Consider the following 13,948-nt stretch of genomic DNA (forward strand, 5'->3'; position numbering starts at 1 on the left):
TGTGCATTTAAAACCCTGGTTATAAGAGGTGAGGCTCAGAACCTCACCCCCTCTGCTTTGAGAGAAATCTTCTGCATCCGTGGATGTCCTGCTGCCCTTGTCTAGCCTGGATTAATACTTAGTCCATAGGCACACACCTGATCATCTGATCATCTACATTTGCCTTCTTACAGCACTAAACTATGTTTTCTACCTTTATCTTGCATCTACCTACCACTTCAGCATTTTATTAAAAATAAAAATAATAATAATAATAGGAGAAATGTGGGATCAACATATAAATCAAGTACAAAAATCAAACGAATATTCATATTTGACCTGATTGTTTATAGGTCATAATGCATGACCAAAACCGAAAGTTTCTGTGATGAATGCCCTTGTACTGTTCACCATGTAAGAATTTATTCACTATGTAAGAATTCGTTCACCATGTAAGAACTTGTTTGTTATGCTTCAGAAGATTGGAGACTGACGAGAATTAGGCTTGAGATGGATTAATGATTGTACATTGAGCGTTGACCCCCCTATACTGAATTTTATTGTTGTTAACAACCATTTGATCAATAAATATGAGAGATGCCCTCTCAAAAAAAAAAAAAAAAACCTGGTTATAATAAAGTTTGTTGGGAAGGCAACAGATTTAAAAATCACATGGAATTTAAAAATCACATGGAATCACAAAGACAGAAGGGATCAAGAGGGTTTAGGGCCATATTTGAGAAGGAAAATATAGTCTGAGAAAACATGCTACTCCAAAGCAGCAAAACTATAATCAAAATGTGGTTGTTTGAAAGCATGGCACAGTAGTTTAACATCTGGAAAACACTGCTGCTATTTCAATTAGGTAGTTCCCAACTCCCCTCCCCAGTGGTGGGGCAATGCATTGTAATTTTCTCTAGCTACTGGGGTATTTTCTTAGCACTTTGTGGAAACTGTTGGCTTTCAGAAACACACAGGCTGATTTGAAACAAAAGTTAGACAAAATACAGAATTGTAACAACAATAAAAAGCAATTTAGAAAGAGGATCAAAGCCAAGCAGATAAGCAAACATTTTTAAATCAGCTGAGATTTTTTTTCAGATCAGTTCCCTAATTTCAAAGAGCCAAACCAAAGCAAAGCATGCTGACTTACACTGATTCTTCAGTTCTTTCAGCTGTTGTTTAAATTGTACAAATTTTTCATTGTTTTGGAAGTCTGCATCTGAATTCTTATTCTGTAAACCCAAAAATTTCTTCTCCACTAATAATTTTAGATCTGGTATTTTTTCTGGACGTTCTTCTTGTACCTGAGGAAGATAATAAAAATAACTAAGTGTTAACGATAACATAGTTTTGTAACATTACTTTTATCTCAATTCATTCAAATGAAAATACTATGAGGTAGAAAACACAAACTCGCCACAGTGAACCAGAGAGGTCGGGACTAGTTGCAGAACAAACTGTTGGGAAAGAGTGGAGGGAATCATTCACCCCATCTACTCATCAATTTCTTAAGCCACTCTTCAAGGCCCTCCTAATTTGCTGTCTCCTGGCAACTACGGGGGAACAATCTCACACCAGCACAATTCCATGTCCTCTAACCTGAGCACTGCGGCTTCTGCTCTTTAGCCAGCAGTCTCTGTCCCCATCTGTCTCTCAACATGCCCCTCTTCTCTGGCAGGTGAGAGTGGTTCTTATTTCACAAGAGGTTGACTTGAATCTTGAGCTTTACCATCTGCTGCCACAAGAAGGAACAAGTGCCCCCTATTACATTCAAAATTAAACTCTCAGCCCATATTCCTTTTCTTCCTGTCAATATTTTATTATAAAAGGAAACATGTAGAAGAGTTGAAAGAACTGTATTTTGCCATTCATCTAGCTCCTCGATGCCACAATAACGTTTTGCTGTTTTATCACGTATCTATCCAACTTTCAGTTTTGCTGTCCACCCTCAACCAGGTTTTCAAGTTCATTCTTAATTTCATCTTCTTCATTTTCAGAACTCTTTTCCTCTCTAGAGGCTCTTACCCCTAAAATGTTTAATTTTGCCCTTTACTTCCATATTTAAAATCAGCCTCTTATAATCCCCTCAGTTATTTTCTCCTTACAGTCCAGCTCCTTTGAAAAAAAAACCATCTGTATCCACTACTGCTACTTGCTTATCCTCAAACTTTTGCCACTAGTGACGCTGCTGGCCTCACTACTACACTGTAACTGCTCTTCTGCAGGACTTCATAACCGGCCCACTGAATCACTGGCCTTTTCCTGGTGCTCCTGCCATCAAAAATTCACCAACCTCTCCCTCAGGCCCCAGCAGGCCTCAGCCACGCTCCTACCATAGCACCAGTAATATTAACTGGATTTATTTTTATATTCTATGTCTCTTTCCTCAAATAAATTCTAAAGTCTTTCAAAGGTGTCTGATTTATCAGTGTTGCCAGCACCTGACACATTAGAAGTAGTACTTAATATATTTCAAATGAATCAATCTTATTAGATTCCAAATATACATACCACTAAAACTCATGACTTACTGTTGTTATCATTAGTAGAGTACACAGCACAATTTCTGAGCTGGAAGATAACTTAGAGATCATGTGATCTTGAGCTCCACACTCCTCATTTTCATAAATGAATAAAATGATATACAAAGAAGTTAAATGACTTGTCTACAGTAATCCAGTTAATTAGAGGCAATGCTAAGACTACAAGGTAGATAAAGAAAATTCTTGGTTTTGGTTCTAGTCGGCAGGATATATTTCTGATCTCTGAATCTGAGTAGCAATGCATGTGAAGTCAAAAGATTATGTGCAGTTTATCTGCTTTGATTATCCTTTGTCATGGAGAAAAGAATTACATAATCTTCTTTTGCCTAGTTGTTAGGCATTTTAATTAGCTAAATGGAAAATAAAAATTAAGCATGAAACCAAAATACTCAAATTTATATTTATGGTACAATGTGTATATTGATGGTAATCAACCAGTGCTGAATCCACCATCAAAGAAAGTTGTGAAAAATACGGAGAGGCTTTAATGATAAGTCTTATATGTAATTTAAAATTTTAAATAAGTCCTGTAAGGCTAAAGAACCAATAAAGCTCAGTTGGGAAAAGAGAAGGTAGAAAGGCAATTTAATAATGCCTTTCCTCTAATAAAATGAGGAAATGAGCTCAAGAGTAAGAGCTATTATACGTGGTGACTAGAGCAAGAGCTATTATACGTGGTGACTAGAGCAACAGCTATTATACGTGGTGACTAGCTATCCTCTCCCTCTACAATGGCCAGAACAAGACGAAACAAGTTCAAGATTGTAGCATGAATAGTTCAGAATAGATACAGAAAATAAATTATGAGTTTTTACAAGAGAATTTCAGTCTTTCTGAATTTATAAAATAAAATTAACTTGCAGCCACCTGAGATGTTAATGGTAATGTCACAGGCAGGCATACAGATAAACCTTCTCAAGGTCTTTAATGAGTCTGAAATTATTTAATATGGGGTGATCAGGAGAGGTCTCATCTGAGCACATGATCAGTAAATGCAAAAGCTCTTTTCCTACAAGGTCTCTAATCCACTCTACATACATAATTTTCCTGGCTCAACTACAACTAATACTGGGAAGTTAAGGTGAGGGGTGGAGAGAACAGGTATTTTGCAGTTGACAACATGGCAACCTGAAGTATCACTAGGAAAACCTGAATAGACCAAATGTAGTGGTTCATAGTACTTTCTCCCCTGACAGCCAGACCTCAGAGGAACAGCTGTAAAGCACAGAAACTCACTGTAGTAAGTAGCTCCTCTGGAAATCTGAAGCTGCAGTGAGCATAGCTATCCACTGCAAAGAGAACTTAATGTACTCTAGCTACCAAAACAAAAGTCTGGAAGACATTAAACCCACTATGTTTAAATCTATGCAATAAATGGGGATTAATTATATTTTAATGATTTTTTGCTTCATATCTTCAACAGAAATAATTTTAAAAGGGAAAGGAAAAAGTCATTTTTTAGGTAGTGGATCGTAAGTGTTATCTAGTCTGAAAAAAGTAAGGATGGCCCTCTTTTCCTAGATCAAATTTAAAAATCCCTTAAAGAAATTCAAAGTGGGAAGAAGGAATTTAGCAGATGCCAATCCATCCCTTTCCTAAGGATAAAGTTCCTAAATACAGGACTTAAAATCTCAGTGAATTAAAATTTAAAGACACTGTATTAATTCGTTATGCCTGTCGTAACAAAGTGCCACAGACTAGGTGGCTTTAATGACAGAAATTATTTCCTCACACATCTGGAGACTAGAAATCTGAAACCAAGGTGTCATCAGGGCTGGTTTCTTCTGAGGCCTCAAACTTTGGCCTGTAGATGGCTGGCTCCCCCTGTGTCATCCACCACAGGGTCTTTCTTCTGAATGTGCCTATGTCCTAATTCCCTCTTCTTACAAGGACAACAATCATATTGGATTAGGGCCCATCCCAATGATTTCATTTTTACCTTAAACACCTCTTTAAAGGCCCTGTATCTCTAAATACAGTCACACTGAGGTACTGGGGATTAGGACTTCACATACGAATTTTGGGGAATCCAATTTGGCACATACACATAGATTTTTAAAACAAAATTTTAAAAACAGCTTATAGATTATTAGTCTTTACAGCATTTTAATTTTAAAATGATAGAAACTACTGAGAAGTTGACTTAGCAGATATCCTACTTACATAACGGGAATTTAATATTGCTTTTAAGAGAAAAAGTCAGGCCCAGGGGAGAGGAAGCTGCGACACAGCTCCAGATGACTGTGGCCATGCGAAAGCGCCAGCACAGGTTTTTAAAGAAAAGTAAGAAATCTAGATGTTTGTCAGATACTTTCTCAGAGTGTGTAGTCCAAACAATACATCCTGAAGGTCATGAGTTTGAAACCTCTATTTAATGTAAAGGGAATATTTTGGACATAAAAATAAAAGTACTCTTGGGCGGCCGTGCCGTGGTGGCGGCGGCGACGGTGGAAGCCCCGCGCTGAAGAGGCGCCGTGGCCGACCCGGCGGCCTGGAGGCCGCGAGAGGCGGAGGCCGCGCCCCCCTCCCGCGCCGCGGGATCGGAGGGGAGGAGGCGGACGCCGGAGAGCCCCGCCCGGTGGCCGGGAAGGTGGGGGAGGCTCCGCGCACCGCCCGCCCGCCGCCGCCGCCGCCGCCGCCGCCGCCTCGGGGGTCCCGCCGCGAGCTCGGCGGCCCCGGCCGGGGAGGGAGGGCGGCGTGCGCGCCCCGAGCCGCCCGAGATGGCGGGAGGCACTGCGGCACCTTCGCTGCGGCGGCGGCCGGCAGCGGCGAGATCGTGCAGCTGAACGTCGGCGGGACCAGATTTGGTACAAGGCAGACTCTCATGTGGATTCCAGATTCGGTTTTTTCCAGCTTGTTGAGTGGAAGAATTTCAACACTTCGAGACGAAACTGGTGCAGTATTTATTGATCGAGATCCAGCAGCATTTGCACCCATTTTAAATTTTCTTCGGACAAAAGAACTGGATTTACGTCGTGAGTCTTTTGTCGCTGGAGTTTTTGTGAAGCTTACAACGCATAAAGTTACTGTTTAAGATGGAAAACATCCCTTTCTCAAAGTCAAGATGGGATTTTTATGTAACCTCTATTCAAGTCTACACAGGCGTGTTCTATTATCAGGTCACAACTAAGCAGGTATCTTTCTGACTGTGAGCATGATATCAAAACACATTTTCAAATTTGTGAAAAGTTCTGTAAATTGGAGGGAAATCATGTGCAAACAAATTATCTATAAAGGCTTTCTGATTTCTTTTAAAACAAATTCATGTCATTCGGCAACATTTCATTTGAATACAGATAGCAAATTCAATCTCCAAGCCTAATGTGTGCAATAATGAAGTGTTTTCAAGACTCAGAATTAGTTTGACTGTAAAACTGGATGAAATTTTTTAACACCTCAAGAAAAATTCCTTTAAAAATATTATCAGTTAATAAGATACACACCAAGATTTTAAGTTAAATTATTAGATGGATTATTCACTTAGTGAACAATAGTAGGACACTTAGAGGTAGTAGTCTTTTGTTCACCAAGCATCACTGAAAGTTCTTTTTTTTGTCTCATATATTCTTAATCACTAGCGATAGAGACATGGAAAAGACAGTTTTAGTTACCTGTGATTCAGTGATAAAGTAGAAGTGCCTGCAGAAAGCGGAAGAAGGGAGCATAAGGGTCCAGGGGACATGGGGCAGTGCAGTGGGGAAATGGCGTGTAGTGAGGATGTATTTACTGCTCATTCTGTAACAGACAGCTAGCTAAGGCCTGAGGAAATGCAGTAGTTACCTGAGAAACGGAAATTAACCTAGTTCAGTACTTTCATACAAGCCTCAGTAAACTATTAGTAATATTTGAATGTATCATACAAAATGCTTGGTAAGAATATGTTTTTAATATCACATTGTAAATATAATTTTAAAATAAAATAATTTATGCATATTAAAAATAAATAAATAAATAAAAGTACTCTTGTAATCCACAGTATCTGGGGGGTATTGTGCATATCCCATACTTTTACTTTAGGGATGAAATATGGTCCTTTCACGCAGAACAGGGAATAATGGGAGAGGATGGTTGTGTGTGTGTGTGTGTGTGTGTGTGTGTGTGTGTGTGTGTGTGTGTAAGAGAGAAAAAGTAAGGGATTTCACTTTAACATGCGTATTCAAATTGCTTGTTTAAAACTTGGCTCCATACTTGAGATTAAAAATGAGGCTCTGCTACTAACTGAATGACCTTGGGAAAGGTACTAAATGCATCTCACCTTAGCTTCCTCATTTATAAATACAAAATTATAACAGTATTTACCTCACAGTGTTGCTGAAAGGAATAGATGGAATGAAGCAATAAACCACTGAGCTGTCTGCCAGAGCATTCGGTAGTGAGTAGCTGCTGCTGTTGTGATTGTCCTTGTTACCATATATATATATATATATATATATATTCAGGGTGGCTGGACACACAGGTCTGCAGCTCAGCAGCTGACATGGGGACACACAAGTGGAGGCGTCAGTGCATGGATTTTAAATGGAAACTACAAAAGTCTACCAAGGAGACTGAATAGGAAAAAAAAAGAACCAAGGACCGAACTCTGGAGAACACCCCATTTATGGGGCAGCTAGAAGACTCTAAAAAAAAGGTACAGGAGTTAAAGAAGATAAACAAAAGAAAGAGCCCCCAAATCTAGGAAGAAATTTCAAGATCTATCAAGTGCTGCTGAGAGGTCAAGCTACAAGGCCTGCGATGTGCCCACTGAACTTGGTGACTGGGTCATGGGGACTTTAGCAAGAGGAGAGGTAAACACAAAGTATTGACTCCAAACTATCCAGACCTCTGTTTAATGAATTGTTGTAAAAAGATGGTGGGGTGGTAAGCAGAAACATACAAATCTTCAAATTCCTATAGGTTCTCCAACCAACTGCTCAGTTTCGGCTCCAAAACACCTGTGAATGTTTAGCTACATTGAACTGGAACTCAGCACTCCTCTGACTGCAGTATTTCTCGTGTTAGCAAGGGGAAGGCAATCAGTGAGCTCAGTCAGGCCTCTGGTGGCTCTGTCCCTACGAACAGACGCTGCTTGTTTTGGGAAAAAAGACAACAGTAGAAACAAAAGGCAGAACTTGATTCTTATCCATACTGAAACTACGTAATATTTTCAACATGCTTTAACAAAATTCTAAATATTTATATGATGATAATATACCTCATTTCTTTCAAACAGTACTGTATACATATGCAATTACTCAAAGTGTGCCATTTTACTGCCACAGGGCAAAGTCAAGATCTCCTACTCCAATTATCATTACTGCCTTGTAGCTATCATTTCACTGGGAGGGGAGATCACAGGAGCTAAAGGTATTAATGGGCTGAGTAACACAAACTTTTGAATCATGGGAGAATCTGGTAAAACATTAGTCATTCTTTTAACTTAACCAAGACTCAGAAGGATGTATTCTCTCCAAACAGCCATGGTTGGATGTTTGACTCCCCAAAAAACATACCTGGTGATTTACATTTTGGAAATCACACAGCATTTTAAAGTTCATTACAAGTACATAGTAGTGACAAGCAATTTGCTCTGCGTTCTGCTCTGCACACTAAGTATCCCAAGTTCTAATTCATAGTCAGCTTGAGCTAAGGCTGTAAGACTTGCTTTCATGCTGGGAATCCACAGGGAATTGCTTCAATTGGTCCTAGAACATTCATTCAACAAATATTTACCGAGTCCCATTTGGGTACCTGGCATTATGATACTATTCCAAGCATTAAGACATTTACAGACGTTGGCCCACACTTATGACACATCACCAACACAACTGGTCATGCACAGAGTAAATTTATGTACACTAACACTGTCTCCAGCTTTATACAGCAAAAAAGCTTGGTAAAAGTTTTTATTGAAAGGCATGTCCAGGCTAAGAATCATTATGCTTTCACTGGGTATAACCTAATTGCATGTACATATGGTATATTTTCTACAGAGTTTATACTATACTGCCTTAGACCTGTTTAAAAAAATAAATCCCACACGCTAATGATGACCATGGGTTATACCCTTCATCTCATGCCAACTTCTGTTGTCAATTGCACAATCTGCACTGAACTCTGTTGGACCCAATTATTTGTACCTGAGTGAGTTTCTAGTGCCATTATTTAGTTTGACTTCTGACAAAACACTTAAGAGAGACACTTCCTTGTGGAGCATTATGACACATCAAATGGACTTCACAGTTTGCCAAGGTGTTGTAATGCACCATTACTGAGCACCAGCCAACCAGACATGGAAACATCTTTCCTCGTTCAAGGCTTTCATAAGAATTTTGAAAGTAAACTTAAAACATCTGAGAGAGTGCTATTGGTCTAGTTCCAATGGATCAGTCCTATTAGAATAGACAGTTGTCTAACAGATGGCACTGGAATGAGGCAATCTGCCATCTATGTGCATCTGTTACTAAATATTTATGCTGTTGAAAATCACTCCAATAATTTCTCATGGCTTCATTCCCACTACAGGATTATGACCAACAGGAATCACTTATTTATACAGCATAGCACATTAACATTCCCATACTGGAGGACAGAACCAAACTGCTAATTTTGCCTCTCTAGGGTTTTGTTTTATTGTTTTAGCCTTTTTTTTTTTTTTGCTTTGTTTTGTTTTGGTAGAATTCATAGAAAAATGCACTATTTACTTTTTCATTAATTTGTCCACTTGATAAATACTTACCAAATGCCTACCACGTGCAGGAACTGTGCTGGGCATTGGAGATGCAATAGTAAACAGACTAACTTGCCCCTGTTGTTCTCATGGGGACTGGGATCTCATTGGGAGGAAACAAGTATTATTCAGTCAAACAAATACACTATCACCAGCCATGATACATGTTGTGAAGGAAAAGTATTGATGCTAAGAGAGCATGTAACAACATAAATACTGAGGACATGATTTCATAGGTAATCTTTTTAAGCACTGCTCAATTTCAACACAGATCATACTGAGGGAGTGTGATGAGGATTATTGTTGTTATTGACAAACACTTCACACTTGCACAGTACCGTTCATCCGAGTGAGTCACAACTTCATACACACAAGTATCACAATCCCAATTTTATAGATGTGAGGAATGGGCAGTGCACAGTAGTTAAGCATCTTGCCCATGGTCATACTGAGTGAGTGGCTGATAGTTTCAACTCATTCAAACTCCCTTTCAATTTAATTTTGTTTTGCAAGTGCCTCCTAGTTAACAACTCAAAATGAAATTTATACCCCATCTTAAGTTTACGAAAACATACTTGATTTCAAGCATATATCCTCAACCTTTAATGGTCATTTGTTAGTTCTTATATGAAAAGACATTTATTCTTTTTTTTTTTTGAGAGGGCATCTCTCATATTTATTGATCATATGATTGTTAACAACAATAAAATTCTGTATAGAGGACTCAATGCACAATCATTAATCAACCCCAAGCCTAATTCTCAACAGTCTCCAATCTTCTGAAGCATAACGAACAAGTTCTTACATGGTGAACAAGTTCTTACACAGTGAATAAGTTCTTACATGGTGAACAGTGCAAGGGCAGTCATCACAGAAACTTTCGGTTTTGATCACGCATCATGAACTATAAACAATCAGGTCAAATATGAATATTCGTTTGATTTTTATACTTGATTTATATGTAAATCCCACATTTCTCTCCTATTATTATTATTAATATTTTTTTAATAAAATGCTGAAGTGGTAGGTAGATGCAAGATAAAGGTAGAAAACATAGTTTAGTGCTGTAAGAGGGCAAATGTAGATGATCAGGTCTGTGCCTATAGACTAAGTATTAATCCAAGCTAGACAAGGGCAGCAAAACATCCACGGATGCAGAAGATTTCTCTCAAAACAGGGGGGGTGAGGTTCTAAGCCTCACCTCTGTTGATCCCCAATTTCTCACCTGTTGGCCCCCCTGCAACTGTGCCTGTCTTAGGTTGTTCCTCTCTTGAGGAATCTTACCCGTCTCTGGCTAACCAGTCATCTTCCGGGGCCATACAGGGAAATGTAAAGTTGGTAAGTGAGAGAGAAGCAATATTCTTTGAAAAGGTTAGCTTTTTACTTCTTTGCAGATTTATGCCCTGTGGCTTCTATGCCCAGCATTTGCCATGAGGTATCTTTACCACTTGGAAGAATTATGATACTCAGTAATTTCGATATGAGGCACAAATTCTACTTAAGGGTTGTAATTAGGAAGGAAGAAGAAAAGCTTTAGAAGTAGCAGACGGAAGAAAACATGGGAAGATTGATTATTTCTTTGACATATCTTCTTGTAGTGTAACATAGCATGTATAGGTTTTAAACTACTAATTAAATTGCATGCACACATTAACATAATAGGAATACAGCTACATAACCAAAGCAGACCTACAATTACCAGCCATATCCAGTGAAACCAAGAAAACCAGTTAGGCACCCTAGGCATTTGTGAAAACTTATCAATTATATGATGGATATTGTCTCACTGAATTTGAATAGTTTGAGAAAAATCAGACAAATTAAAACAACACATTCCTGGGAACTGTTCACATCCCATATGTTCTTTTAACAGTAGATAGTCTATAGTCGCAAGATTTTGGAGCACTGCAACTTGCACTTCTCCTAATTCTTGGTTGAGTTCCGACAGTATAGATCCAGTCAAATTTGTTGTTTCACTGTATGCACAGGCCAGCTTAGATATCTCCTTCGTCATTCCAATGGCAAGTCCAGGAACTGGTAGGATGAATGTAGCTACAACTGCAACAGTGCCAGGATCTTTGTTGAAGTTTTTTGATGATCATCTTCTGGAATGACTCTTCCAGAGAATGTTGATGTTGGAAGTTCTTCTTCATATCGTATCTTAATTCGTTTTCTGGGTAGCCAAATTAGGCTTTGATCCTCTGTATAAACACAAACAAACCCTTTGCCCACCCTTTGATATGACCTTTATACCATTGTGAAGAACTTATTGGAGATCACCACACAGGAACTGCTTTTTTTTTTTTAAGAGAAAGGAATATTATCAGAAAAATGTACTTCCATAGCTGATCATCTGACACCCTTTAAATGATCAAAATTAAGGATATTTAAAGCATGCATTAATCGGTGATTTGCAGGTGGTTTTATCCTATCAGGGAGTAATCCCCCTTTTCTTTCTTTTTTTTTTTTTTTTGTTATCATTAATCTACGATTACATGAAGAATATTATGTTTACTAGGCTCTCCCCTATACCAGGTCCCCCCCACAACCCCTTTACAGTCACTGTCCATCAGCATAGCAAAATGTTGTAGAATCACTATGTTGTTCAATTTTTATTCCTCACCAAAACAAGCAATAAGATAGCAATATCCATAACTTCAAGCATGTAGAATACATAAAGAGAGTGTAAGATATTTCCTTCTAAATAATTATCATAACCCACTACGACCCTATATAGTTTCAGGTTTTAGAAACATTATAAAATTATGACCTGCTATTACTTGGTCTTGTATCAAGCCTATACAGAGAGCACAACTTTGCTTCAGAAAAGGACAATAAGCATGTTTTATCCCCTTATGAAAGACAAGGGAGTTTCCTGACAAGCATTAGAATCACTAAATCCAAGTTGCTCTACAGTCTAGGGTAAGGTTAGGACTGAAAAGTGGGATAAAACTCAAAGTGTCATCTTTCCTGTTTAGCAGGGTGGGGGTAATGGCAAGAGGGCTCAAGATGAAAGAATGCTGTGAACTATAGAATGTGGGTGAGAGAGGGCTTGTCTTTTTTTAAAACTGAGTGACTCAGTTTTGTTTTTGTTTTTGTTTTTGAGAGGGCATCTCTCATATTTATTGATCAAATGGTTGTTAACAATAAAATTCTGTATAGGGGGGTCAATGCTCAATGCACAGTCATTAATCCATCTCAAGCCTAGTTCTCTTCAGTCTCCAATCTTCTGAAGCATAACATACAAGTTCTTACATGGTGAACGAATTCTTACATAGTGAATAAGTTCTTACATGGTGAACAGTACAAAGGCATTCATCACAGAAACTTTCGGTTTTGATCACGCATTATAAACTATAAACAATCAGGTCAAATATGAATATTCGTTTGATTTTTATACTTGATTTATATGTGGATCCCACATTTCTCCCTTTATTATTTTTATTTTTAATAAACTGCTGAAGTGGTAGGTAGACACAAGATAAAGGTAGAAAACATAGTTTAGTGTTGTAAGAGAGCAATTGTAGATGATCAGGTGTGTGCCTGTAGACAATGTGCTAATCCGAGCTAGACAAGAGCAATAAAACATCCATGGATGCAGAAACTTTCTCTCAACACGGGGGGGGGGGGGGGGAGGTTCTAAGCTTCACCACTGTTGTTCCCCAATTTCTCACCTGATAGCCCCCCTGCGACTGTGTGTCTTAGGTTGTTCCTCCCTTGAGGAATCTTACCCGTCTCTGGCTAACCAGTCATCTTCCGGGGCCATACAGGGAAATGTAAAGTTGGTAAGTGAGAGAGAAGCAATATTCTTTGAAAAGGTTAGCTTTTTACTTCTTTGCAGATTTATGCCCTGTGGCTTCTATGCCCAGCACTTGTCTCAAGGTATCTTTACCACCTGGAGGAATTATGATACTCGGTAAATTCGATATGAGGCACGAATTCTATTTAAGGGTTGTAATTAGGAAGGAAGAAGAAAAGCTATAGAGGTAGCATATGGAAGAAAACATGGGAGGATTGATTATTTCTTTAACATATCTTCTTGTAGAGTACCTTAAGCATGTATAGGTTTTAAACTACTAACCTGCACACACATATTAACATAATAGGAATACGGTGACATAAACAAAGCAAATCTATAATTACCAGCCATCTCCAGTGAAGCCAAGAAAACCATTTAGGCACCCTAGGCATTTGTGAAAATTTGTCTATGATATGATGGATATTGTCCAACTGTACTTGAACAGTCTGAGAGAAGTCAGACAAATTAAAGCAGCCCATTTCTGGGATCTGTTCACATCCTGTATGTTCTTTTAACCGTAGATAGTCTATAGTCGTAAGATTTTGGAGCGCTACAACTTGCACCCCTCCCAACTCCTGATTGAGTTCCAACAGTACAGATCCGGTCAAATTCGTTGTCCCACTGTATGCACATGCCAGCCTAGACATCTCCCTCCTCATTCCAATGGCAAGTCCAGGAAATGGGGTGGACGCAGCCACAACCGCAGCATCGCACGGATCCCTGTGGAGGCTTTTTGATGATCATCCCCTGGCATGAGTCCTCCAGAGAGTGCTGATGCCGGAAGCTCCTCCTCATATCGTAGTGACTCAGTTTTTTAAAGGGAAAAAAGTTGGATTCTTTATGTAAAAATACCTTGAACAGGAAACAAAAGCAAAAATGAACAAGTGGGACTATATCAAACTAAAAGGCTTCTGT

The 13,948-nt window shown here is 38.8% G+C and overlaps 1 protein-coding gene and 1 long non-coding RNA gene across 8 annotated transcripts in view; both read right to left on the reverse strand.

Moving 5' to 3' along the window:
• LOC140849252 (serine/threonine-protein kinase TAO1-like) overlaps positions 1-1,229 on the reverse strand; it is a 209,260-nt gene extending 208,031 nt beyond the window's left edge. Inside the window, 1 exon segment of the mRNA XM_073236241.1 lies at positions 1,133-1,229. The gene's annotated coding sequence lies outside the window, so the exon portion shown is untranslated.
• Positions 1,230-9,897: 8,668 nt separating this feature from the next.
• Positions 9,898-13,948, reverse strand: part of LOC140849289 (uncharacterized) — a 39,648-nt gene continuing 35,597 nt past the window's right edge. For 4 of the 7 annotated variants that reach the window (XR_012131025.1, XR_012131024.1, XR_012131022.1 and 1 more), the window contains exon 4: positions 9,900-13,885. This is a non-coding gene — a long non-coding RNA (uncharacterized lncRNA). Of the gene's footprint in view, positions 13,886-13,948 lie in introns of all 7 variants that reach the window. The other 3 variants (XR_012131020.1, XR_012131026.1, XR_012131023.1) reach the window with 3 other exon arrangements.

The sequence above is a fragment of the Manis javanica genome, chromosome 4 (assembly GCF_040802235.1).
Source record: "Manis javanica isolate MJ-LG chromosome 4, MJ_LKY, whole genome shotgun sequence".
NCBI lineage: Eukaryota > Metazoa > Chordata > Mammalia > Pholidota > Manidae > Manis > Manis javanica.